Source organism: Carica papaya, chromosome 5 (assembly GCF_054855325.1).
Source record: "Carica papaya isolate Zhongbai chromosome 5, ASM5485532v1, whole genome shotgun sequence".
Lineage (NCBI taxonomy): Eukaryota > Viridiplantae > Streptophyta > Magnoliopsida > Brassicales > Caricaceae > Carica > Carica papaya.
In genome coordinates this window covers 31,033,211-31,055,959 of record NC_142313.1, presented here as the reverse complement: position 1 = coordinate 31,055,959, position 22,749 = coordinate 31,033,211, and the positions used below count along the sequence as shown (strand labels likewise).

The 22,749-nt window shown below is 46.6% G+C and overlaps 6 non-coding genes and 37 pseudogenes across 6 annotated transcripts; 9 read left to right on the top strand and 34 right to left on the bottom strand.

Moving 5' to 3' along the window:
• Positions 1–147: 147 nt before the first annotated feature.
• LOC148263937 (5S ribosomal RNA) lies at positions 148–266 on the top strand (annotated as a pseudogene).
• Positions 267–825: 559 nt separating this feature from the next.
• On the top strand, positions 826–944 carry LOC148263936 (5S ribosomal RNA; annotated as a pseudogene).
• Positions 945–1,151: 207 nt separating this feature from the next.
• LOC148263935 (5S ribosomal RNA) lies at positions 1,152–1,270 on the top strand (annotated as a pseudogene).
• A 209-nt stretch (positions 1,271–1,479) lies between these two features.
• LOC148263934 (5S ribosomal RNA) lies at positions 1,480–1,598 on the top strand (annotated as a pseudogene).
• Positions 1,599–1,803: 205 nt separating this feature from the next.
• Positions 1,804–1,922, top strand: LOC148263933 (5S ribosomal RNA; annotated as a pseudogene).
• A 369-nt stretch (positions 1,923–2,291) lies between these two features.
• Positions 2,292–2,409, top strand: LOC148263932 (5S ribosomal RNA; annotated as a pseudogene).
• A 203-nt stretch (positions 2,410–2,612) lies between these two features.
• On the top strand, positions 2,613–2,731 carry LOC148263931 (5S ribosomal RNA; annotated as a pseudogene).
• Positions 2,732–2,936: 205 nt separating this feature from the next.
• On the top strand, positions 2,937–3,055 carry LOC148263930 (5S ribosomal RNA; annotated as a pseudogene).
• Positions 3,056–3,509: 454 nt separating this feature from the next.
• Positions 3,510–3,628, bottom strand: LOC148263929 (5S ribosomal RNA; annotated as a pseudogene).
• Positions 3,629–3,833: 205 nt separating this feature from the next.
• Positions 3,834–3,952, bottom strand: LOC148263928 (5S ribosomal RNA). Its single transcript, XR_015819959.1, has one exon. It is a non-coding gene; the product is annotated as a 5S ribosomal RNA (ribosomal RNA).
• A 209-nt stretch (positions 3,953–4,161) lies between these two features.
• On the bottom strand, positions 4,162–4,280 carry LOC148263927 (5S ribosomal RNA; annotated as a pseudogene).
• A 203-nt stretch (positions 4,281–4,483) lies between these two features.
• Positions 4,484–4,601, bottom strand: LOC148263926 (5S ribosomal RNA; annotated as a pseudogene).
• Positions 4,602–5,161: 560 nt separating this feature from the next.
• Positions 5,162–5,280, bottom strand: LOC148263925 (5S ribosomal RNA; annotated as a pseudogene).
• A 205-nt stretch (positions 5,281–5,485) lies between these two features.
• Positions 5,486–5,604, bottom strand: LOC148263924 (5S ribosomal RNA; annotated as a pseudogene).
• A 563-nt stretch (positions 5,605–6,167) lies between these two features.
• On the bottom strand, positions 6,168–6,286 carry LOC148263923 (5S ribosomal RNA; annotated as a pseudogene).
• Positions 6,287–6,846: 560 nt separating this feature from the next.
• Positions 6,847–6,965, bottom strand: LOC148263922 (5S ribosomal RNA; annotated as a pseudogene).
• A 560-nt stretch (positions 6,966–7,525) lies between these two features.
• LOC148263921 (5S ribosomal RNA) lies at positions 7,526–7,644 on the bottom strand (annotated as a pseudogene).
• A 205-nt stretch (positions 7,645–7,849) lies between these two features.
• LOC148263920 (5S ribosomal RNA) lies at positions 7,850–7,968 on the bottom strand (annotated as a pseudogene).
• Positions 7,969–8,527: 559 nt separating this feature from the next.
• LOC148263919 (5S ribosomal RNA) lies at positions 8,528–8,646 on the bottom strand. The gene has a single exon (XR_015819596.1). It is a non-coding gene; the product is annotated as a 5S ribosomal RNA (ribosomal RNA).
• A 209-nt stretch (positions 8,647–8,855) lies between these two features.
• Positions 8,856–8,974, bottom strand: LOC148263918 (5S ribosomal RNA; annotated as a pseudogene).
• Positions 8,975–9,178: 204 nt separating this feature from the next.
• On the bottom strand, positions 9,179–9,297 carry LOC148263917 (5S ribosomal RNA). Its single transcript, XR_015820901.1, has one exon. It is a non-coding gene; the product is annotated as a 5S ribosomal RNA (ribosomal RNA).
• Positions 9,298–9,506: 209 nt separating this feature from the next.
• On the bottom strand, positions 9,507–9,625 carry LOC148263916 (5S ribosomal RNA; annotated as a pseudogene).
• A 204-nt stretch (positions 9,626–9,829) lies between these two features.
• On the bottom strand, positions 9,830–9,948 carry LOC148263915 (5S ribosomal RNA; annotated as a pseudogene).
• A 560-nt stretch (positions 9,949–10,508) lies between these two features.
• On the bottom strand, positions 10,509–10,627 carry LOC148263914 (5S ribosomal RNA; annotated as a pseudogene).
• Positions 10,628–10,831: 204 nt separating this feature from the next.
• LOC148263913 (5S ribosomal RNA) lies at positions 10,832–10,950 on the bottom strand (annotated as a pseudogene).
• Positions 10,951–11,833: 883 nt separating this feature from the next.
• LOC148263912 (5S ribosomal RNA) lies at positions 11,834–11,952 on the bottom strand (annotated as a pseudogene).
• A 560-nt stretch (positions 11,953–12,512) lies between these two features.
• LOC148263911 (5S ribosomal RNA) lies at positions 12,513–12,631 on the bottom strand. The gene has a single exon (XR_015819851.1). It is a non-coding gene; the product is annotated as a 5S ribosomal RNA (ribosomal RNA).
• A 206-nt stretch (positions 12,632–12,837) lies between these two features.
• LOC148263910 (5S ribosomal RNA) lies at positions 12,838–12,956 on the bottom strand. Its single transcript, XR_015819780.1, has one exon. It is a non-coding gene; the product is annotated as a 5S ribosomal RNA (ribosomal RNA).
• A 209-nt stretch (positions 12,957–13,165) lies between these two features.
• LOC148263909 (5S ribosomal RNA) lies at positions 13,166–13,284 on the bottom strand (annotated as a pseudogene).
• Positions 13,285–13,843: 559 nt separating this feature from the next.
• On the bottom strand, positions 13,844–13,962 carry LOC148263908 (5S ribosomal RNA; annotated as a pseudogene).
• A 559-nt stretch (positions 13,963–14,521) lies between these two features.
• On the bottom strand, positions 14,522–14,640 carry LOC148263907 (5S ribosomal RNA; annotated as a pseudogene).
• Positions 14,641–14,849: 209 nt separating this feature from the next.
• On the bottom strand, positions 14,850–14,968 carry LOC148263906 (5S ribosomal RNA; annotated as a pseudogene).
• A 559-nt stretch (positions 14,969–15,527) lies between these two features.
• Positions 15,528–15,646, bottom strand: LOC148263905 (5S ribosomal RNA; annotated as a pseudogene).
• A 914-nt stretch (positions 15,647–16,560) lies between these two features.
• LOC148263904 (5S ribosomal RNA) lies at positions 16,561–16,679 on the bottom strand (annotated as a pseudogene).
• A 205-nt stretch (positions 16,680–16,884) lies between these two features.
• Positions 16,885–17,003, bottom strand: LOC148263903 (5S ribosomal RNA; annotated as a pseudogene).
• Positions 17,004–17,565: 562 nt separating this feature from the next.
• On the bottom strand, positions 17,566–17,684 carry LOC148263902 (5S ribosomal RNA). Its single transcript, XR_015819797.1, has one exon. It is a non-coding gene; the product is annotated as a 5S ribosomal RNA (ribosomal RNA).
• A 209-nt stretch (positions 17,685–17,893) lies between these two features.
• On the bottom strand, positions 17,894–18,012 carry LOC148263901 (5S ribosomal RNA; annotated as a pseudogene).
• Positions 18,013–18,575: 563 nt separating this feature from the next.
• LOC148263900 (5S ribosomal RNA) lies at positions 18,576–18,694 on the bottom strand (annotated as a pseudogene).
• A 559-nt stretch (positions 18,695–19,253) lies between these two features.
• LOC148263899 (5S ribosomal RNA) lies at positions 19,254–19,372 on the bottom strand (annotated as a pseudogene).
• Positions 19,373–19,930: 558 nt separating this feature from the next.
• Positions 19,931–20,049, bottom strand: LOC148263898 (5S ribosomal RNA; annotated as a pseudogene).
• Positions 20,050–20,581: 532 nt separating this feature from the next.
• On the bottom strand, positions 20,582–20,700 carry LOC148263897 (5S ribosomal RNA; annotated as a pseudogene).
• Positions 20,701–20,906: 206 nt separating this feature from the next.
• LOC148263896 (5S ribosomal RNA) lies at positions 20,907–21,025 on the bottom strand (annotated as a pseudogene).
• A 1,244-nt stretch (positions 21,026–22,269) lies between these two features.
• LOC148263895 (5S ribosomal RNA) lies at positions 22,270–22,388 on the top strand (annotated as a pseudogene).
• The last annotated feature ends 361 nt before the right edge of the window (positions 22,389–22,749 follow it).

Below are 22,749 nucleotides of genomic sequence, written 5' to 3'. Positions count from 1 at the left end.
TATTCGCAAATGTGAGTCACGGCACCGTAGCATTTTACTTGATATTAGAACGAGCACGGGAGGTGCAGTGCGCACGCACAAGGAAACAAATGACGAGAAGGGGAAGAAAGGAGAAGTAGTTTATGTATTTGCGGCGCGGAATTAAAGGGGTGCGATCATACCAGCACTAATGCGCCGGATCCCATCCGAACTCCGCAGTTAAGTGTGCTTTGGCGAGAGTAGTACTCGGATTGGTGACCTCCTGGGAAGTCCTCGTGTCGCACCAATTTTTTTTCAGACGGGTCGTTCGACGTTACGCGCGACTGGAACTAGGGTCCGCTGGTTTATACGCAAATGTGAGTCAAGAAGTAGGGGCATTTTAATCGATATTAGAACGAGAAGGAGAGGTGCAGTGTGAACGCACAAGGAAACAATTGATGGGAGGGGGAGGGAAGGAGAAGGAGTGTATGTATTTTCAGCACGAAATGAAACAGGTGCGATCATACCAGCACTAATGCAACGGATTCTATCAGAACTCCGTAGGTAAGGGTGCTTGGGCGAGAGTAGTACTAGCATGGGTTACCTCCTGCGAAGTCCTTATATTTCACCCATTTTCTTGTGAAGTCCTCGTGTTGCACCCATTTTTTTGCAGATGATTCTTTCGACGTTACGCGCGACTTGAATTATGGTCTTCAAGTTTATTCGCAAATGTGAGTCACGGCGCTGTAGCATTTTACTTGATATTAGAACGAGAACGGGAGGTGCAGTGCGCACGCACAAGGAAACAAATGACGGGAGGGGGAAGAAAGGGGAATGAGTTTATGTATTTGCAGCGCAAAATTAAACAGCTGCGATCATACCAGCACTAAAGATCCGGATCCCATCAGAACTTCGCAGTTAAGTATGCTTGGACGAGAGTAGTACTCGGATGGGTGTCCACCTGGGAAGCACTCGTGTTGCACATATTTTTTTTTTGGATGGGTTGTACGACGTTACGCGCGAGTGGAATTATAAACCGCTGGTTCATTTGCAAAGGTGAGTCACGGTGCCGGGGCATATTACTTGATATTAGAACGAGAAAGAGAGATGCAGAGTGCACGCACAAGGAAACAAATGACGGGAGAGGGGATGGAAGGAGAAAGAGTGTATGTATTTGCAGTGCAGAATGAAATATGAGGGATCATACCAGCACTAATGCACCGGATCCCATCGGAATTCCGCAGTTAAGTGTGCTTGGGAGAGAGTAGTACTCGGATGGGTGACCTCCTGGGAAGTCCTCTTGTCGCACTAATTTTTTTTTTTTCAGACAGGTCGTTCGACGTTACGCGCGACTGGAACTAGAGTCCGCTGGTTTATACGCAAATGTGAGTCAAGAAGCAGGGGCATTTTAATCGATATTAGAACGAGAATGAGAGCTGAAGTGTGAACGCACAAGGAAACAAATGACGGGAGGGGGAAGAAAGGAGAAGGAGTGTATGTATATGCATCGCGAAATTAAACAGGTGCGATCTTACCAGCACTAAAGCCTCGGATCCCATCAGAACTCCGTAGTTAGGTGTGCTTGGGCGAGAGTAGTACTCGGATGGGTGACCACTTGGGAAGCCCTCGTCTTGCACCTATTTTTTTTCGGATGGGTTGTTCGACGTTAGGCGCGAATGGAATTATAAACCGCTGGTTCATTTGCAAAGGTGAGTCACGGTGCCGGGGCATATTACTTGATATTAGAACGAGAAAGAGAGATGCAGAGTGCACGCACAAGGAAACAAATGACGGGAGGGGGAAGAAAGGAGAAGGAGTTTATGTATTTGCAGCGCGAAATTAATCAGGTGCGATCATACCAGCACTAATGCAACAGATCCCATCATAACTCCGCAGTTAAGTGTGCTTGGGCGAGAGTAGTACTCGGATGGGTGACCACTTGGGAAGTCCTCGTGTTGCACCCATTTTTTTGCAGATGATTCTTTCAACGTTACGTGCGACTTGAATTATGGTCCTCAGGTTTATTCGCAAATGTGAGTCACAGCGGTGTAGCATTTTACTTGATATTAGAACGAGAATGGGAGGTGCAGTGCGCACGCACAAGGAAACAAATGGCGGGAAGGGGAAGAAAGGGGAATGAGTTTATGTATTTGCAGCGCAAAATTAAACAGGTGCGATCATACCAGCACTAATGCACCGGATCCCATCAGAACTCCGCAGTGAAGTGTGCTTGGGCGAGAACGAGAGGTACAGTGCGCACGCACAAGGAAACAAATGACGGGAGGGGGAAGAAAGGAGAAGGAGTTTATGTATTTGCAGCGCGGAATTAAACGGGTGGCATCATACCAGCACTGATGCACTGGATCCCATCAGAACTCTGCAGTTAAGTGTGCTTGGGCGTGAGTAGTACTCGGATGGGTGACCTCTTGGGAAATCCTCGTATCGCAACAATTTTTTTTCAGATGGGTCATTCGACGTTACGCGCGACTGGAACTATGGTCCGCTGGTTTATACGCAAATGTGAGTCAAGAATCAGGAGCATTTTAATCGATATTAGAACGAGAAGGAGAGGTGCAGTGTGAACGCACAAGGAAACAAATGATGGGAGGGGGGAGGGAAGAAGGAGTGCATGTATTTTCAGCACGAAATTAAACAGGTGCGGTCACACCAGCACAAATGCACCAGATCCCATCAGAACTCCGCAGTTAAGTGTGTTTTGGCGAAAGTAGTACAATGATGGGTTACCTCATGGGAAGTCCTCGTGTCGCACCAATTTTTTTTCAGACGGGTCGTTTGACATTACGCACGTCTGGAACTAGGGTCCGCTGGTTTGTATGCAAATTTGAGTCAATAAGGAGGGGCATTTTAATCGATATTAGAACGAGAATGAGAGGTGAAGTGTGAACGCACAAGGAAACAAATGACGGAAGGGGGAAGAAAGAAGAATGAGTGTATGTATTTGCAGTGCGAATTTAAACAGGTGCGATCTTACCAGCACTAAAGCCCCGGATCCCATCAGAACTCCGCAGTTAAGTTTGCTTGGGCGAGAGTAGTACTCGGATGGGTGACCACTTGGGAAGCCCTCGTGTTGCACCTATTTTTTTTCGGATGGGTTTTTCGACGTTACGCACGAATGGAATTATAAACCGCTGGTTCATTTGCAAAGGTGAGTCACGGTGCAGGGGCATATTACTTGATATTAGAACGAGAAAGAGAGATGCAGAGTGCACGCACAAGGAAACAAATGACGGGAGAAGGGATGGAAGGAGAAAGAGTGTATGTATTTGCAGTGCATAATGAAACATGAGGGATCATACCAGTACTAATGCAACAGATTCTATCAGAACTCCGTAGTTAAGGGTGCTTGGGCAAGAGTAGTACTCGGATGGGTGACCACTTCGGAAGTCCTCGCGTTGCACCCATTTTCTTGGGAGGTTTTCGTGTTGCACCCATCTTTTTGCATATGATTCTTTCGACGTTACGCGCGACTTGATTTTTTGTCCGCAGGTTTATTCGCGCGTAACGTCGAACGGCACATCTGAAAAAAAAAATGGGTGCAACACGAGAACTTCCCAGGAGGTAACCCATCATTGTACTACTTTCGTCAAAGCACACTTAAATGCGGAGTTCTGATGGGATCCGGTGCATTTATGCTGGTGTGACCGCACCTGTTTAATTTCAGGCTGAAAATACATACATTCCTTCTTCCCTCCCCCCCTCCCATCATTTGTTTCCTTGTGCATTCACACTGCACCTCTCTTTCTCGTTCTAATATCGATTAAAATGGCCCAGATTCTTGACTCACATTTGCGTATAAACCAGCGGATTATAGTTCCAGTCGCGCGTAACGTCAAACAACCCGTCTGAAAAAAAAAATAGTGCGACACGAGGACTTCCCAGGAGGTCACCCATCCAAGTACTACTCTCGCCCAAGCACACTTATCTGCGGAGTTCTGATGGGATCCGGTGCATTAGTGCTGGTTTGATCGCACCCGTTTAATTTCGCACTGCAAATACATAAACTCCTTCTCCTTTCTTCCCCCTCCCGTCATTTGTTTCCTTGTGCGTGCGCACTGCATCTCTCATTCTCGTTTAAATATCAAGTAAAATACCACAGCGCCGTGACTCACATTTGCGAATAAATCTGCGGACCATAATTAAAGTCGCGCGTAACGTCGAACGGTACATCTGAAAAAAAGAAAATGGGTGCAACACGAGAACTTCCCTGGAGGTAATCCATCATTGTACTACTTTCACCAAAGCACACTTAACTGCGGAGTTCTGATGGGATCCGGTGCATTTGTGCTGGTGTGACCGCACCTGTTTAATTTCGTGCTGAAAATACATACACTCCTTCTTCCCTCCCCCCTCCCATCATTTGTTTCCTTGTGCGTTCACACTGCACCTCTCCTTCTCGTGCTAATATCGATTAAAATGCCCCTGATTCTTGACTCACATTTGCGTATATACCAGCGGACCATAGTTCCAGTCGCGTGTAACGTCGAACGACCCATCTGCAAAAAAATTGTTGCGATACGAGAAGTTCCCAAGAGGTCACCCATCCGAGTACTACTCTCGCCCAAGCACACTTAACTGTAGAGTTCTGATGGGATCCAGTGCATTAGTGGTGGTATGATGCCACTTGTTTAATTTTGCGCTTCAAATACATACACTCCTTCTCTTTTATTCCACCTCCCGTCATTTGTTTCCTTGTGCGTGCGCACTGCACCTCCCGTACTCGTTCTAATATCAAGTAAAATGCCACTGCGCCGTGACTCACATTTGCGAATAAACCTGCGGACCATAAATCAAGTCGCGCGTAACCTCGAAAGAATCATCTGCAAAAAGATGGGTGCAACACGAGGACCTCCCAAGAAAATGGGTGAAATATAAGGACTTCGCAGGAGGTCACCCATCCGAGTACTTTTCTCGCCCAAGCACCCTTAACTGCGGAGTTCTGATAGAATCCGTTGCATTAGTGCTGGTATGATCCCTCATGTGTCATTCTGCACTGCAAATACATACACTCTTTCTCCTCCCATCCCCCCTCCCGTCATTTGTTTCCTTGTGCGTGCACTCTGCATCTCTCTTTCTCGTTCTAATATCTAGTAATATATCCCGGCACCAAGACTCACATTTGCAAATGAACCAGCGGTTTATAATTCCATTCGCGCATAACGTCGATCAACCCATCCGAAAAAAATTGGTGCAACACGAGAGCTTCCCTGGTGGTCACACATCCGAGTACTACTCTCGCCCAAGCACACTTAACTGCGGAGTTCTGATGGGATCCAGAGCTTTAGTGCTGGTATGATCGCACCTGTTTAAGTTCGCGCTGTAAATACATACACTCCTTCTCTTTTCTTCCCCCTCCCGTCATTTGTTTCCTTGTGCGTGCGCACTGTACCTCTCGTTCTCGTTCTAATATCGATTAAAATGCCTCTGCTTCTAGACTCATATTTGCGCATAAACCAGCAGACCCTAGTTCCAGTCGCGCGTAACGTCGAACGACCTGTCTGAAAAAAAATTGGTGTGACACGAGGACTTCCCAAGAGGTCACCCATCCGAGTACAACTCTCGCCCAAGCACACTTAACTGCGGAGTTCTGATGGGATCCGGTGCATTAGTGCTGGAATGATTTCATCTGTTTAATTTCGCGCTGCAAATAGATAAACTCATTCCCCTTTCGTCCCCCTCCCGTCATTTGTTTCCTTGTGCGTGCGCACTGCAGCTCCCGTTCTCATTCTAATATCAAGTAAAATGCTACAGCGCCGTGACTCACATTTGCGAATAAACCTGAGGACCATAATTCAACTCGCGCGTATCGTCGAAAGAATCATCTGCAAAAAAATGGGTGCAACACGAGGACTTCCTAAGAAAATGGGTAAAATATAAGGACTTCGCAGGAGGTCACCCATCCTAGTGCTACTCTCGCCCAAGCACCCTTAACTTGCGGAGTTCTGATAGAATCCGTTGCATTGGAGCTGGTATGATTGCTCATGTTTCATTCTGCGCTGCAAATACATACACTTTTTCTCCCTCCATCCCCACTCCCGTCATTTGTTTCCTTGTGCGTGCACTCTGCATCTCTCCTTCTCGTTCTAATATCGATTAAAATGCCCCTGCTTATTGACTCACATTTGCGTATAAACCAGTGGACCCTAGTTCCAGTCGCGCGTAAAGTCGAACGACCCGTCTGAAAAAAAAAATTAGTGCGACACGAGGACTTCCCAAGAGGTCACCCATCCGAGCACTAGTCTCGCCCAAGCACACTTAACTGCGGAGTTCTAATGGGATCCGGTGCATTAGTGCTGGTATGATCGCACCTGTTTAATCTCGCGCTACAAATACATAAACTCCTTCTCCTTTCTTCCCCCTCCCGTCATTTGTTTCCTTGTACGTGCGTAATGCACCTCACATTCTTGTTCAAATATCAAGTAAAATGCCACGGTACTGTGACTCACATTTGCGAATAAACCTGAGGACCATAATTCAAGTCGCGCGTAATGTCAAAAGAATCATCTGCAAAAAAAATGGGTGCAACACGAGGACTTCACAAGAAAATGGGTGAAATATAAGGACTTCGCAGGAGGTAACCCATGCTAGTACTACTCTCGCCCAAGCACCCTCACCTACGGAGTTCTGATAGAATCCGTTGCATTAGTGTTGGTATGATCGCACCTGTTTCATTTCGTGCTGAAAATACATACACTCCTTCTCCTTCCCTCCCCCTCCCATCAATTGTTTCCTTGTGCATTCACACTGTACCTCTCCTTCTCGTTCTAATATAGATTAAAATGCCCCTGCTTCTTGACTCACATTTGCCTATAAACCAGCGCACCATAGTTCTAGTCGCTTGTAACGTCGGACGACCCATCTGAAAAAAAATTGGTGCGATACGAGGACTTCCCAAGAGGTCACCCATCCGAGTACTACTCTCGCCCAAGCACACTTAACTGCAGAGTTCTGATGGGATCCAGTGCATTAGTGCTTGTATGATGCCACTTGTTTAATTTTGTGCTTCAAATACATACACTCCTTCTCTTTTCTTCCTCCTCCCGTCATTTGTTTCCTTGTGCGTGCGCACTGCACCTCCCGTACTCGTTCTAATATCAAGTAAAATGCCACGGCGCCATGACTCACATTTGCGAATAAACCTTGGGACCATAAATCAAGTCGCGCATAACGTCGAAGGAATCATCTGCAAAAAGACGGGTGCAACACGAAGACCTCCCAAGAAAATGGGTGAAATATAAGGACTTCGCAGGAGGCCACCCATCCGAGTACTTTTTTCGCCCAAGCACCCTTAACTGCGGAGTTCTGATAGAATCCGTTGCATTAGTGCTGGTATGATCCCTCATGTGTCATTCTGCACTGCAAATACATACACTCTTTCTCCTCCCATCCCCTCTCCCATCATTTGTTTCCTTGTGGGTGCACTCTACATCTCTCTTTCTCGTTCTAATATCAAGTAATATGCCCCGGCACCGTGACTCACCTTTGCAAATGAACCAGCGGTTTATAATTCTATTCGCGCGTAACGTCGAACAACCCATCCGAAAAAAAATAGGTGCAACACGAGGGCTTCCCAAGTGGTCACCCATCCGAGTACTACTCTCACCCAAGCACACCTAACTGCGGAGTTCTGATGGGCTCCGAGGCTTTAGTGCTGGCATGATCGCACCTGTTTAATTTCGCGCTGCAAATACATACACTCCTTCTCCTTTCTTCCCCCTCCCGTCATTTGTTTCTTTGTGCGTTCATACTTCACCTCTCATTCTCGTTCTAATATCGATTAAAATGCCCCTGCTTCTTGACTCACATTAGCGTATAAACCAGCGGACCCTAATTCCAAACGCGCGTAACATCGAACGACCCGTCTGAAAAAAAATTGGTGCGACACGAGGACTTCCCAGGAGGTCACCCATCCGAGTACTAATCTCGCCCAAGCACACTTCAATGCGGAGTTCTGATGGAATCCAGTGCATTAGTGCTGGTATAATCGCACCTGTTCAATTTCGCGCTGCAAATACATAAACTCATTCCCCTTTCTTCCCCCTCCCGTCACTTGTTTCCTTGTGCGTGCGCACTGCACCTGCCGTTCTCGTTCTAATATCAAGTAAAATGCTACAGCGCCGTGACTCACATTTGCGAATAAACCTAAGGACCATAATTCAAGTCGCACGTAACGTTAAAAGAATCATCTGCAAAAAAATGGGTGCAACACGATGACTTCATAAGAAAATGGGTGAAATATAAGGACTTCGCAGGAGGTAACCCATGCTAGTACTACTCTCGTCCAAGCACCCTTACCTACGGAGTTCTGATAGAATCCGTTGCATTGGTGCTGGTATTATCGCACCTGTTTCATTTCGTGCTGAAAATACATACACTTCTTCTCCTTCCCTCCCCCTCCCGTCAATTGTTTCCTTGTGCGTTCACACTGCACCTCTCCTACTCGTTCAAATATCGATTAAAATGCCCCTACTTCATGACTCACATTTGCGTATAAACCAGCGGACCCTTGTTCCAGTCGCGCGTAAAGTCGAACGACCCATTTGAAAAAAAATTGGTGCGACACGAGGACTTCCCAAGAGGTCACCCATCCGAGTACTACTCTCACCCAAGCACACTTAACTGCGGAGTTCTGATGGGATCCGGTGCATTAGTGCTGGTATGATCGCACCCCTTCAATTCCGCGCTGCAAATACATAAACTCCTTCTCCTTTCTTCCCCCTCTCGTCATTTGTTTCTTTGTGCGTGCGCACTGCACCTCTCGTTTTCGTTCAAATATCAAGTAAAATGCCACGACGCCGTCACTCACATTTGCGAATAAATCTGCGGACCATAATTAAAGTCGCGCGTAACGTCGAACGACACATCTGAAAAAAAGAAAATGGGTGCAACACGAGAACTTCCCAAGAGGTAACCCATCATTGTACTACTTTCGCCAAAACACACTTAACTGCGGAGTTCTGATGGGATCCGATGCATTCGTGCTGGTGTGACCGCACCTGTTTAATTTCGTGCTGAAAATATATACACTCCTTCTTCCCTCGCCCCCTCCCATCATTTGTTTCCTTGTGCGTTCACACTGCACCTCTCCTTCTCGTTCTAATATCGATTAAAATGCCGCTGATTCTTGACTCACATTTGCGTATAAACTAGCGGACCATAGTTCCAGTCGCGCGTAACGTCGAACGACCCGTCTGAAAAAAAATTGATGCGACACGAGGACTTCCCATGAGGTCACCCATCCGAGTACTACTCTCGCCCAAGCACGCTTAACTGCGGAGTTCTGACGGGATCCGGTGCATTAGTGCTGGTATGATCGCACCCCTTCAATTCCGCGCTGCAAATACATAAACTCCTTCTCCTTTCTTCCCCCTCTCGTCATTTGTTTCCTTGTGCGTGCGCACTGCACCTCTCGTTTTCGTTCAAATATCAAGTAAAATGCCACGACGCCGTCACTCACATTTGCGAATAAATCTGCGGACCATAATTAAAGTCGCGCGTAACGTCGAACGGCACATCTGAAAAAAAGAGAATGGGTGCAACACGAGAACTTCCCAAGAGGTAACCCATCATTGTACTACTTTCGCCAAAAAACACTTAACTGCGGAGTTCTGATGGGATCCGGTGCATTCGTGCTGGTGTGACCGCACCTGTTTAATTTTGTGCTGAAAATACATACACTCCTTCTTCCCTCGCCCCCTCCCATCATTTGTTTCCTTGTGCGTTCACACTGCACCTCTCCTTCTCGTTCTAATATCGATTAAAATGCCCCTGATTCTTGACTCACATTTGCGTATAAACTAGCGGACCATAGTTCCAGTCGCGCGTAACGTCGAACGACCCGACTGAAAAAAAATTGGTGCGACACGAGGACTTCCCATGAGGTCACCCATCCGAGTACTACTCTCGCCCAAGCACGCTTTACTGCAGAGTTCTGATGGGATCCAGTGCATTAGTGTCGGTATGATGCCACTTGTTTAATTTTGCGCTTTAAATACATACACTCCTTCCCTTTTCTTCATCCTCCCGTCATTTGTTTCCTTGTGCGTGCGCACTGCACCTCCCGTACTCGTTCTAATATCAAGTAAAATGCCACGGCGCCGTGACTCACATTTGCGACTAAACCTGCGGACCATAAATCAAGTCGCGCGTAACGTCCAAAGAATCATCTACAAAAAGATGGGTGCAACACGAGTACCTCCCAAGAAAATGGGTGAAATATAAGGACTTCGCAGGAGGTCACCCATCTGAGTACTTTTCTCGCCCAAGCACCCTTAACTGCGGAGTTCTGATAGAATCCGTTGCATTAGTGCTGGTATGATCCCTCATGTTTCATTCTGCACTGCAAATACATACACTCTTTCTCCTCCCATCCCCCCTCCCGTCATTTGTTTCCTTGTGCGTGCACTCTGCATCTCTCTTTCTCGTTCTAATATCAAGTAATATGCCCCGGCACTGTGACTCACCTTTGTAAATGAACCAGCGGTTTATAATTCCATTCGCGCGTAACGTCGAACAATCCATCCGAGAAAAAAAAGGTGCAACACGAGGGCTTCCCAAGTGGTCACCCATCCGAGTACAACTCTCGCCCAAGCACACCTAACTGCGTAGTTCTGATGGGATCCGGGGCTTTAGTGCTGGTATGATCGCACCTGTTTAATTTCGCGCTGCAAATACATACACTCCTTCTCCTTTCTTCCCCATCCGTCATTTGTTTCCTTGTGCATTCACACTTCATCTCTCCTTCTCGTTCTAATATAGATTAAAATGCTCCTGCTTCTTGAGTCACATTTGGGTACAAACCAGCGGACCCTAGTTCCAGACGCGCGTAGCGTCGAACGACCCGTCTGAAAAAAAATTGGTGCGACATGAGGACTTCCCAGGAGGTCACCCATCCGAGTACTAATCTCGCCCAAGCACACTTAAGTGCGGAGTTCTGATGGGATCCGGTGCATTAGTGCTGGTATGATCGCACATATTTAATTTCGCGCTACAAATTCATAAACTCATTCCCCTTTCTTCCCCCTCCTGTCATTTGTTTCCTTGTGCGTGCGCACTGCACCTCTCGTTCTCGTTCTAATATCAAGTAAAATGCTACAGCGCCGTGACTCACATTTGCGAATAAACCTGAGGACCATAAAACAAGTCGCGTGTAACGTCGAAAGAATCATCTACAAAAAAATTGGTGCAACACGAGGACTTCACAAGAAAATGGGTGAAATATAAGGACTTCGCAGGAGGTAACCCATGCTAGTACTACTCTCGCCCAAGCACCCTTACCTACGGAGTTCTGATAGAATCCGTTGCATTAGTGCTGGTATGATCGCACTTGTTTCATTTCGCGCTGCAAATACATACACTCCTTCTCATTTCTTCCCCCTCCCGTCATTTGTTTCCTTGTGCGTGCGCACTGCACCTCTCGTTCTCGTTCAAATATCAGGTAAAATGCCACGGTACCGTGACTCACATTTGCGAATAAATCTGTGGACCATAATTAAAATCGCGCGTAACGTCGAACGGCACATCCAAAAAAAAAATGGGTGCAACACGAGAACTTCCCAGGAGGTAACCCATCATTGTACTACTTTCGCCAAAGCACACATAACTGCGTAGTTCTGATGGGATCCGGTGCATTTGTGCTGGTGTGATCGGACATGTTTAATTTCGTGCTGAAAATACATACACTCCTTCTTCCCTCCCCACCTCCCATCATTTGTTTCCTTGTGCGTTCACACTGCACCTCTCCTTCTCGTTCTAATATCGATTAAAATACCCCTGATTCTTGACTCACATTTGCGTATAAACCAACGGACCATAGTTCCAGTCGCGCGTAACGTCGAACGACCCATCTGAAAAAAAATTGTTGCGATACGAGGACTTCCCAAGAGGTCACCCATGCGAGTACTACACTCGCCCAAGCACACTTAACTGCAGAGTTCTGATGGGATCCAGTGCATTAGTGCTGGTATGATCGCACCTGTTTAATTCCGCACTGCAAATACATAAACTCCTTCTCCTTTCTTCCCCCTCCCGTCATTTGTTTCCTTGTGCGTGCGCACTGTACCTCCCGTACTCGTTCTAATATCAAGTAAAATGCCACGGCGCCGTGACTTACATTTACGAATAAACCTGCGGACCATAAATCAAGTCGCGCGTAACGTCGAAAGAATCATCTGCAAAAAGATGGGTGCAACACGAGGACCTACCAAGAAAATGGGTGAAATATAAAGACTTGGCATGAGGTCACCCATCCGAGTACTTTTCTCGCCCAAGCACCCTTAACTGCGGAGTTCTGATAGAATCTGTTGCATTAGTGCTGGTATGATCCCTCATGTTTCATTCTGCACTGCAAATACATACACTCTTTCTCCTCCCATCCCCCCTTTCGTCATTTGTTTCCTTGTGCGTGCACTCTGCATCTCTCTTTCTCGTTCTAATATCAAGTAATATGCCCCGGATCCGTGACTCACCTTTGCAAATGAACCAGCGGTTTATAATTCCATTCGCGCGTAACGTCGAACAACCCATCCGAAAAAAAATAGGTACAACACGAGGGCTTCCCAAGTGGTCACCCATCCGAGTACTACTCTCGCCCAAGCACACTTAACTGCGGAGTTCTAATGGGATCCGGGGCTTTAGTGCTGGTATGATCGCACCTGTTTAATTTTGCGCTGCAAATACATACACTCCTTCTCCTTTCTTCCCCCTCCCGTCATTTGTTTCCTTGTGCGTTAACACCTCACCTCTCATTCTCGTTCTAATATCGATGAAAATGCCCCTGCTTATTGACTCACATTTGCGTATAAACCAGTGGACCCTAGTTCCAGTCGCGCGTAATGTCGAACGACCCGTCTGAAAAAAAAAGTAGTGCGACACGAGGACTTCCCAAGAGGTCACCCATCCGAGTACTACTCTCGCCCAAGAACACTTAACTGCGGAGTTCTGATGGGATCCGGTGCATTAGTGCTGGTATGATCGCACCTGTTTAATTTTGCGCAGCAAATACATAAACTCCTTCTCCTTTCTTCCCCCTCTCATTATTTGTTTCATTGTGCGTGCACACTGCACCTCTCGTTCTCGTTCAAATATGAAGTAAAATGCCACGACACCGTGACTCACATTTGCGAATAAATCTGCGGACCATAATTAAAGTCGCGCGTAACGTCGAACGGCACATCTGAAAAAAAGAAAATGGGTACAACACGAGAACTTCCCACGAGGTAACCCATCATTGTACTATTTTCGCCAAAGCACACTTAACTGCGGAGTTCTGATGGGATCCGGTGCATTTGTGCTGGTATAATCGCACCTGTTTAATTTCGCGCTGCAAATACATACACTCATTCCACTTTCTTCCCCCTCCCGTCATTTGTTTCCTTGTGCGTGCGCACTGCACCTCCCGTTCTCGTTCTAATATCAAGTAAAGTGCCACGGCGCCATGACTCGCATTTGCGAATAAACCTGAGGACCATAATTCAAGTCGCGCGTAATGTCGAAAGAATCATCTGCAAAAAAATTGATGCAACACGAGGACTTCACATGAAAATGGGTGAAATATAAGGACTTCGCAGGAGGTAACCGATGCTAGTACTACTCTCGCCCAAGCACCCTTACCTACGGAGTTCTGATAGAATCCGTTGTATTAGTGCTGGTATGATCGCACCTGTTTCATTTCTTACTTAAAATACATAAACTCCTTCTCCTTCCTTCCCCCTCCCATCAATTGTTTCCTTGTGCGTTCACACTGCATCTCTCCTTCTCGTTCTAATATCGATTAAAATGCCCCTGCTTCTTGACTCACATTTGCGTATAAACCAGCGGACCCTAGTTCTAGTCGCGCGTAACGTCGAACGACCCGCCTGAAAAAAAATTGGTGCGACACGAGGACTTCCCAGGAGGTCACCAATCCGAGTACTACTCTCACCAAAGCACACTTAACTGCGGAGTTCTGACGGGATCCGGTGCATTAGTGCTGGTATGATCGCACCTGTTTATTTCCGCGCTACTAATAAATAAACTCCTCCTTTCTTCCCCCTCCCGTCATTTGTTTCCTTGTGCGTGCGCACTGCACCTCTCGTGCTCCTTTTAATACAAAGTAAAATGCTACGGTGCCGTGACTCACATTTACGAATAAACCTGAGGACCATAATTCAAGTTGCGCGTATCGTCGAAAGAATCATCTGCAAAAAAATCGGTGGAACACGAGGACTTCCTAAGAAAATGGGTGAAATATAAGGACTTCGTATGAGGTGACCCATCCTAGTGCTACTCTCGCTCAAGCACCCTTAACTTGCGGAGTTCTGATAGAATCCGTTGCATTGGTGCTGGTATGATTGCTCATGTTTCATTCTGCGCTGCAAATACATACACTTTTTCTCCCTCCATCCCCCCTCCCGTCATTTGTTTCCTTGTGCGTGCACCTTGCATCTCTCATTCTCGTTCTAATATCGATTAAAATGCCCTTGCTTCTTGACTCACATTTGCGTATAATCCAGTGGACCCAAGTTCTAGTCACGCGTAACGTCGAACGACCCGTCTGAAAAAAAAATTAGTGCGACACGAGGACTTCCGAGGAGGTCACCCATCCGAGTACTACTCTCGCCCAAGCACACTTAACTGCGGAGTTCTGATGGGATCCGGTGCATTAGTGCTGGTATGATCGAACCTGTTTAATTTCGCGCTGCAAATACAAAAACTCCTTCTCCTTTATTCCCCCTCCCGTCATTTGTTTCCTTGTGCGTGCGCACTGCACCTCTCGTTCTCGCTCAAATATCAAGTAAAATGCCACGGCACCGTGACTCACATTTGCAAATAAATCTGTGGACCATAATTAAAGTCACGTGTAACGTCGAACGGCACATCTGAAAAAAAGAAAATGGGTGCAACACGAGAACTTCCCATGAGGTAACCCATCATTGTACTACTTTCGTCAAAGCACACTTAACTGCGGAGTTCTGATGGGATCCGGTGCATTTGTGCTGGTATGATCGCACCTGTTTAATTTCGCGCTGCAAATACATACACTCATTCCCCTTTCTTACCCCTCCCGTCATTTGTTTCCTTGTGCGTGCGCACTGCACCTCCCGTTCTTGTTCTAATATCAAGTAAAATTCCACGGTGCCGTGACTCACATTTGTGAATAAACCTGAGGACCATAATTCAAGTTGCGCGTAACGTCAAAAGAATCATCTGCAAAAAAATAGGTGCAACACGAGGACTTCACAAGAAAATGGGTGAAATATAAGGACTTCGCAGGAGGTAACCCATGCTAGTACAACTCTCGCCCAAGCACCCTTAACTACGGAGTTCTGATAGAATCCGTTGCATTAGTGCTGGTATGATCGTACCTGTTTCATTTCGTGCTGAAAATACATACACTCCTTCTCCTTCCCTCCCCCTCCCATCAATTGTTTCCTTGTGCGTTCACATTGCACCTCTCCTTCTCGTTCTAATATCGATTAAAATGCCCCTGCTTCTTGACTCACATTTGCGTATAAACCAGCGGACCCTAGTTCCAGTCATGCGTAACGTCGAACGACCCGTCTGAAAAAAAATTGGTGCAACACGAGGACTTCCCAGGAGGTCACCAATCCGAGTACTACTCTCGCCAAAGCACACTTAACTGCGGAGTTCTGACGGGATCCGGTGCATTAGTGCGGGTATGATCGCACCTGTTTAATTTTACGCTGCAAATACATAAACTCATTCCCCTTTATTCCCCCTCCCGTCATTTGTTTCCTTGTGCGTGCGGACTGCACCTCCCGTTCTCGTTCTAATATCAAGTAAAATTCTACAGCGCCGTGATTCACATTTGCGAATAAACCTGAGGACCATAATTCAAGTCGCGCGAAACGTCGAAAGAATCATCTGCAAAAATATGGGTGCAACACGAGGACTTCACAAGAAAATGGGTGAAATATAAGGACTTCGCAGGAGGTAACCGATGCTAGTACTACTCTTGCCCAAGCACCCTTACCTACGGAGTTCTGATAGAATCCGTTGCATTAGTGCTGGTATGATCGCACCTGTTTCATTTCGTGCTGAAAATACATACACTCCTTCTCCTTCCCTCCCCCTACCATCAATTGTTTCCTTGTGCGTTCACACTACACCTCTCCTTCTCGTTCTAATATCGATTAAAATGCCCCTGCTTCTTGACTCACAATTGCAAATAAATTTGCGGACCATAAATCAAGTCGCGCGTAACGTCGAAAGAATCATCTGCAAAAAGATGGGTACAACACGAGGACCTCCCAAGAAAATGGGTGAAATATAAGGACTTCGCAGGAGGTCACCCATCCGAGTACTTTTCTCGACCAAGCACCCTTAACTGCGGAGTTCTGATAGAATCCGTTGCATTAGTGCTGGTATGATCCCTCATGTATCATTCTGCACTGCAAATACATACACTCTGTCTCCTTCCATCCCCCCTCCCGTCATTTGTTTCCTTGTGCGTGCACTCTGCATCTCTCTTTCTCGTTCTAATATCAAGTAATATGCCCCTGCACCGTGACTCACATTTGCAAATGAACCAGCGGATTATAATTCCATTCGCGCGTAACGTCGAACAACCCATCCGAAAAAAAATAGGTGCAACACGAGGGCTTCCCAGGTGGTCAACCATCCGAGTAATACCCTCGCCCAAGCACACTTAACTACGGAGTTCTGATGGGATCCGGAGCTTTAGTGCTAGTATGATCGCACCTGTTTAATTTCGCGCTGGAAATACATACACTCCTTCTCCTTTCTTCCCCCTCCCGTCATTTGTTTCCTTGTGCGTTCACACTTCACCTCTCATTCTGGTTCTAATATCGGTTAAAATGCCCCTGCTTCTTGACTCACATTTGCGTATAAACCAGCGGACCCTAGTTCCAGACGCGCGTAACGTCGAACGACTCATATGAAAAAAAATTGGTGCGACACGAGGACTTCCGAGGAGGTCACCCATCCGAGTACTAATCTCGCCCAAGCACAGTTAATTGCGGAGTTCTGATGGGATCCGGTGCACTAGTGCTGTTATGATCGCACTTGTTTAATTTCGCGCTGCAAATACATAAACTCATTCTCCTTTCTTCCCCCTCCCGCCATTTGTTTCCTTTTGCGTGCGCACTGCACCTCCCGTGCTCGTTCTAATATCAAGTAAAATGCTACGGTGCCGTGACTCACATTTGCGAATAAACCTGAGGACCATAATTCAAGTCGTGCGTATCGTCGAAAGAATCATCTGCAAAAAAATGGGTGCAACACGAGGACTTCCTAAGAAAATTGGTGAAATATAAGGACTTCGCAGGAGGTCACCCATCCTAGTGCTACTCTCGCCCAAGCACCCTTAGCTTGCGGAGTTCTGACAGAATCCGTTGCATTGGTGCTGGTATGATTGCTCATATTTCATTCTGCGCTGCAAATACATACACTTTTTCTCCCTCCATCCCCCCTCCCGTCATTTGTTTCCTTGTGCGTGCACTCTGCATCTCTCCTTCTCGTTCTAATATCGATTAAAATGCCCCTGCTTCTTGACTCACATTTGCGTATAAATCAGTGGACCCTAGTTCCAGTCGCGCGTAACGTCGAACGACCCGTCTGAAAAAAAAATTAGTGCGACACGAGGACTTCCCAGGAGGTCACCCATCCGAGTACTACTCTCGCCCAAGCACAATTAACTGCGGAGTTCTAATGGGATCCGGTGCATTAGTGCTGGTATGATCGCACCTATTTAATTTTGCGCTGCAAATACATAAATTCCTTCTCCTTTCTTCCCCCTCCCGTCATTTGTTTCCAAGTGCGTGCACACTGCACCTCTCGTTCTCGTTCAAATATCAACTAAAATACCACGGTGACGTGACTCACATTTGCGAATAAATTTGCGGACCATAATTAAAGTCGCGCGTAAGGTCGAACGGCACATCTGAAAAAAAGAAAAGGGGTGCAACACGAGAACTTCCCAGGAGGTAACCCATCATTGTACTACTTTCGCCAAAGCACACTTAACTGCGGAGTTCTGATAGGATCCGGTGCATTTGTGCTGGTGTGATCGCACCCGTTTAATTCCGCGCTGCAAATACATAAACTCCTTCTCCTTTCTTCCCCCTCCCATCATTTGTTTCCTTGTGCGTGCGCACTGCACCTCCCGTGCTCGTTCTAATATCAAGTAAAATGCTACGGTGCCGTGACTCACATTTGCGAATAAACCTGAGGACCAAAATTCAAGTCGCGTGTATCGTCGAAAGAATCATCTGCAAAAAAATGTGTGCAACACGAGGACTTCCTAAGAAAATGGGTGAAATATAAGGACTTCGCAGGAGGTCACCCATCCTAGTGCTTCTCTCACCCAAACACCCTTAACTTGCGGAGTTCTGATAGAATCCGTTGCATTGGTGCTGGTATGATTGCTCATGTTTCATTCTGTGCTGCAAATACATACACTTTTTCTCCCTCCATCCCCCCTCCCGTCATTTGTTTCCTTGTGCGTGCACTCTGCATCTCTCATTCTCGTTCTAATATCGATTAAAATGCCCCTGCTTCTTGACTCACATTTGCGTATAAACCAGTGGACCCTAGTTCCAGTCGCGCGTAACGTCGAACGACCCGTCTGAAAAAAAAAATTAGTGCGACACGCGGACTTCCGAGGAGGTCACCCATCCGAGTACTACTCTCGCCTAAGCACACTTAAATGCGGAGTTCTGATGGGATCCGGTGCATTAGTGCTGGTATGATCGCACCTGTTTAATTTTGCGCTGCAAATACATAAACTCAGTCCCCTTTCTTCCCCCTCCCGTCATTTGTTTCCTTGTGCGTGCGCACTGCACCTCCCGTTCTCGTTCTAATATCAAGTAAAATGCTACAGCACCGTGACTCACATTTGCGAATAAACCTGAAGACCATAATTCAAGTCGCGCGTAACGTCGAAAGAATCATTTGCAAAAAAATGGGTGCAACACGAGGACTTAACAAGAAAATGGTTGAAATATAAAGACTTCGCAGGAGGTAACCCATGCTAGTACTACTCTCGCCCAAGCACCCTAACCTACGGAGTTTTGATAGAATCCGTTGCATTAGTGCTGGTATGATCGCACCTGTTTCATTTCGTGCTGAAAATACATACACTCCTTATATTTCCCTCCCCCTCCCATCAATTGTTTCCTTGTGCGTTCACACTGCACCTCTCATTCTCGTTCTAATATCGATTAAAATGCCCTTGCTTCTTGACTCACATTTGCGTATAAACCAGCGGACCCTAGTTCCAGTCGCGCGTAACGTCGAACGACCCATTTGAAAAAAAATTGGTGCGACACGAGGACTTCCCAGGAGGTAACCCATCCGAGTACTACTCTCGCCCAAGCGCACTTAACTGCGGAGTTCTGATGGAATCCGGTGCATTAGTGCTGGTATGATCGCACCCGTTTAATTCCGCGCTGCAAATACATAAACTCCTTCTCCTTTCTTCCCCTCTCGTCATTTGTTTCCTTGTGCGTGCGCACTGCACCTCCAGTGCTCGTTCTAATATCAAGTAAAATGCTATGGTGCCGTGACTCACATTTGCGAATAAACTTGAGGACCATAATTCAAGTCGCGCGTAACGTCGAAAGAATCATCTGCAAAAAAATGGGTGCAACACGAGGACTTCACAAGAAAATGGGTGAAATATAAGGACTTCGCAGGAGGTAACCCATGCTAGTACTACTCTCGCCCAAGCACCCTTACCTACGGAGTTCTGATAGAATCCGTTGCATTAGTGCTGGTATGATCGCACCTGTTTCATTTTGTGCTGAAAATACATACACTCCTTCTCCTTCCCTCCCCCTCCCGTCAATTGTTTCCTTGTGCGTTCACACTGCACCTCTCCTTCTCGTTCTAATATCGATTAAAATGCCCCTGCTTCTTGACTCACAATTGCGTAGAAACCAGCGGACTCCAGTTTCAGTCGAGCGTAACGTCGAACGACCCGTCTGGAAAAAAATTGGTGCGACACGAGGACTTCCCAGGAGGTCACCCATCCGAGAACTACTCTCACCCAAGCATACTTAACTGCGGAGTTCTGATGGGATCCGGTGCATTAGTGATGGTATGATCACACCCGTTTAATTCCGCGCTGCAAATACATAAACTCCTTCGCCTTTCTTCCCCCTCCTGTCATTTGTTTCCTTGTGCATGCGCACTACACCTACCGTGCTCGTTCTAATATCAAGTAAAATGCTACGGTGCTGTGACTCACATTTTCGAATAAATCTGAGGACCATAATTCAAGTCCCGCGTATCGTAGAAAGAATCGTCTGCAAAAAAATGGGTGAAATATAAGGACTTCTCATGAGGTCACCCATCCTAGTGCTACTCTCGCCCAAACACCCTTAACTTGCAGAGTTCTGATAGAATCCGTTGCATTGGTGCTGGTATGATTGCTCATGTTTCATTATGCGCTGCAAATACAAACACTTTTTCTCCCTCCATCCCCCCTCCCGTCATTTGTTTCCTTGTGCGTGCACTCTGCATCTCTCCTTCTCGTTCTAATATCGATTAAAATGCCCCTGCTTCTTGACTCACATTTGCGTATAAACCATTGGACCCTAGTTCCAATCGCGCGTAACGTCGAACGACTCGTCTGAAAAAAAAATTAGTGCGACACAAGGACTTCCCAAGAGGTCACCCATCCGAGTACTACTCTCGCCCAAGCACACTTAACTGCAGAGTTCTTATGGGATCCGGAGCATTGGTGCTCGTATGATCGCGCCTGTTTAATGTTGCGCTGAATATACATAAATTCCTTCCCCTTTCTTCCCCCACCCGTCATTTGTTTCCTTGTGCGTGCGCACTACACCTCTCGTTCTCGTTCAAATATCAAGTAAAATGCCACGGCGCTGTGACTCACATTTGTGAATAAATCTGCGGAACATAATTAAAGTCGTGCGTAATGTCGAACGACACATCTGAAAAAAAAATGGGTGCAATACGAGAACTTCCCATGAGATAACCCATCATTGTACTACTTTCACCAAAGCACACTTAACTGCGGAGTTCTGATGGGATCCGGTGCATTTGTGCTGGTATGATCGCACCTGTTTAATTTTGCGCTGCAAATACATAAACTCATTCCCCTTTCTTCCCCCTCCCGTCATTTGTTTCCTTGTGCGTGCGCACTGCACCTCCCGTTCTCCTTCTAATATCAAGTAAAATGCTACAGCACCATGACTCACATTTGCGAATAAACCTGAGGACCATAATACAAGTCGCGCGTAATGTCGAAAGAATCATCTGCAAAAAAATGGGTGCAACACGAGGACTTCACAAGAAAATGGGTGAAATATAAGGACTTCGCAGGAGGTAACCCATGCTAGTACCACTCTCGCCCAAACACCCTTACCTACGGAGTTCTGATAGAATCCGTTGCATTAGTGCTGGTATGATCGCACCTGTTTCATTTCGCACTGTAAATACATACACTCCTTCTCCTTTCTTCCCCTCCCGTCATTTGTTTCCTTGTGCGTGCGCACTGCACCTCTCGTTCTCGTTCAAATATCAGGTAAAATGCCACGGCGCCGTGACTCACATTTACGAATAAATCTACGGACCATAATTAAAGTCGCGCGTAACGTCGAACGGCACATCTGAAAAAAAAAATGGGTGCAACACGAGGACTTCCCAGGAGGTCACCCATCCGAGTACTACTCTCGCCCAAGCACACTTAACTGCGGAGGTGCGATCATACCAGCACTAATGCACTGGAAGTCCTTGTGTTGCACCAATTTTTTTTCAGACGGGTCGTTCGACGTTACGCGCGACTGGAACTAGGGTCCGCTGGTTTATACGCAAATGTGAGTCAAGAAGAAGGGGCATTTTATTCGATATTAGAACGAGAAGGAGAGGTGCAGTGTGAACGCACAATGAAACAATTGATGGGAGGGGGAGGGAAGGAGAATGAGTGTATGTATTTTCAGCACGAAATGAAACAGGTTCGATCATACCAGCACCAATGCAACGAATTCTCTCAGAACTCCGTAGGTAAGGGTGCTTGGGCGAGAGTAGTACTAGCATGGGTTACCTCCTGCGAAGTCCTTATATTTCACCCATTTTCTTGTGAAGTCCTCATGTTGCACCCATTTTTTTGCAGATGATTCTTTCGACGATACGCGCGACTTTAATTATGGTCCTCAAGTTTATTCGCAAATGTGAGTCACGACACCGTAGCATTTTACTTGATATTAGAACGAGCACGGGAGGTGCAGTTCGCACGCACAAGGAAACAAATGACGGGAGGGGGAAGAAAGGAGAAAGAGTTTATGTATTTGCAGCGCGAAATTAAACAGGTGCGATCATACCAGCACTAATGCACCGGATCCCATCAGAACTCTGCAGTTAAGTGTTCTTGGGCGAGAGTAGTACTCGGATGGGTGTCCTCTTGGGAAGTCCTCGTGTCGCACTAATTTTTTTTTTCAGACGGGTCGTTCGACGTTACGCGCGACTGGAACTAGGGTCCACCTGTTTATACGCAAATGTGAGTCAAGAAGCAGGGGCATTTTAATTGATATTAGAACGAGAAGGAGAGATTCAGAGTGCACGCACATAGAAACAAATGACGGGAGGGGGGATGGAGGGAGAAAAAGTGTATGTATTTGCAACGCAGAATGAAACATGAGCAATCATACCAGCACCAATGCAACGGATTCTATCAGAACTCCGCAAGTTAAGGGTGCTTGGGCGAGAGTAGCACTAGGATGGGTGACCTCCAGCGAAGTCCTTATATTTCACCCATTTTCTTAGGAAGTCCTCATGTTGCACCCATTT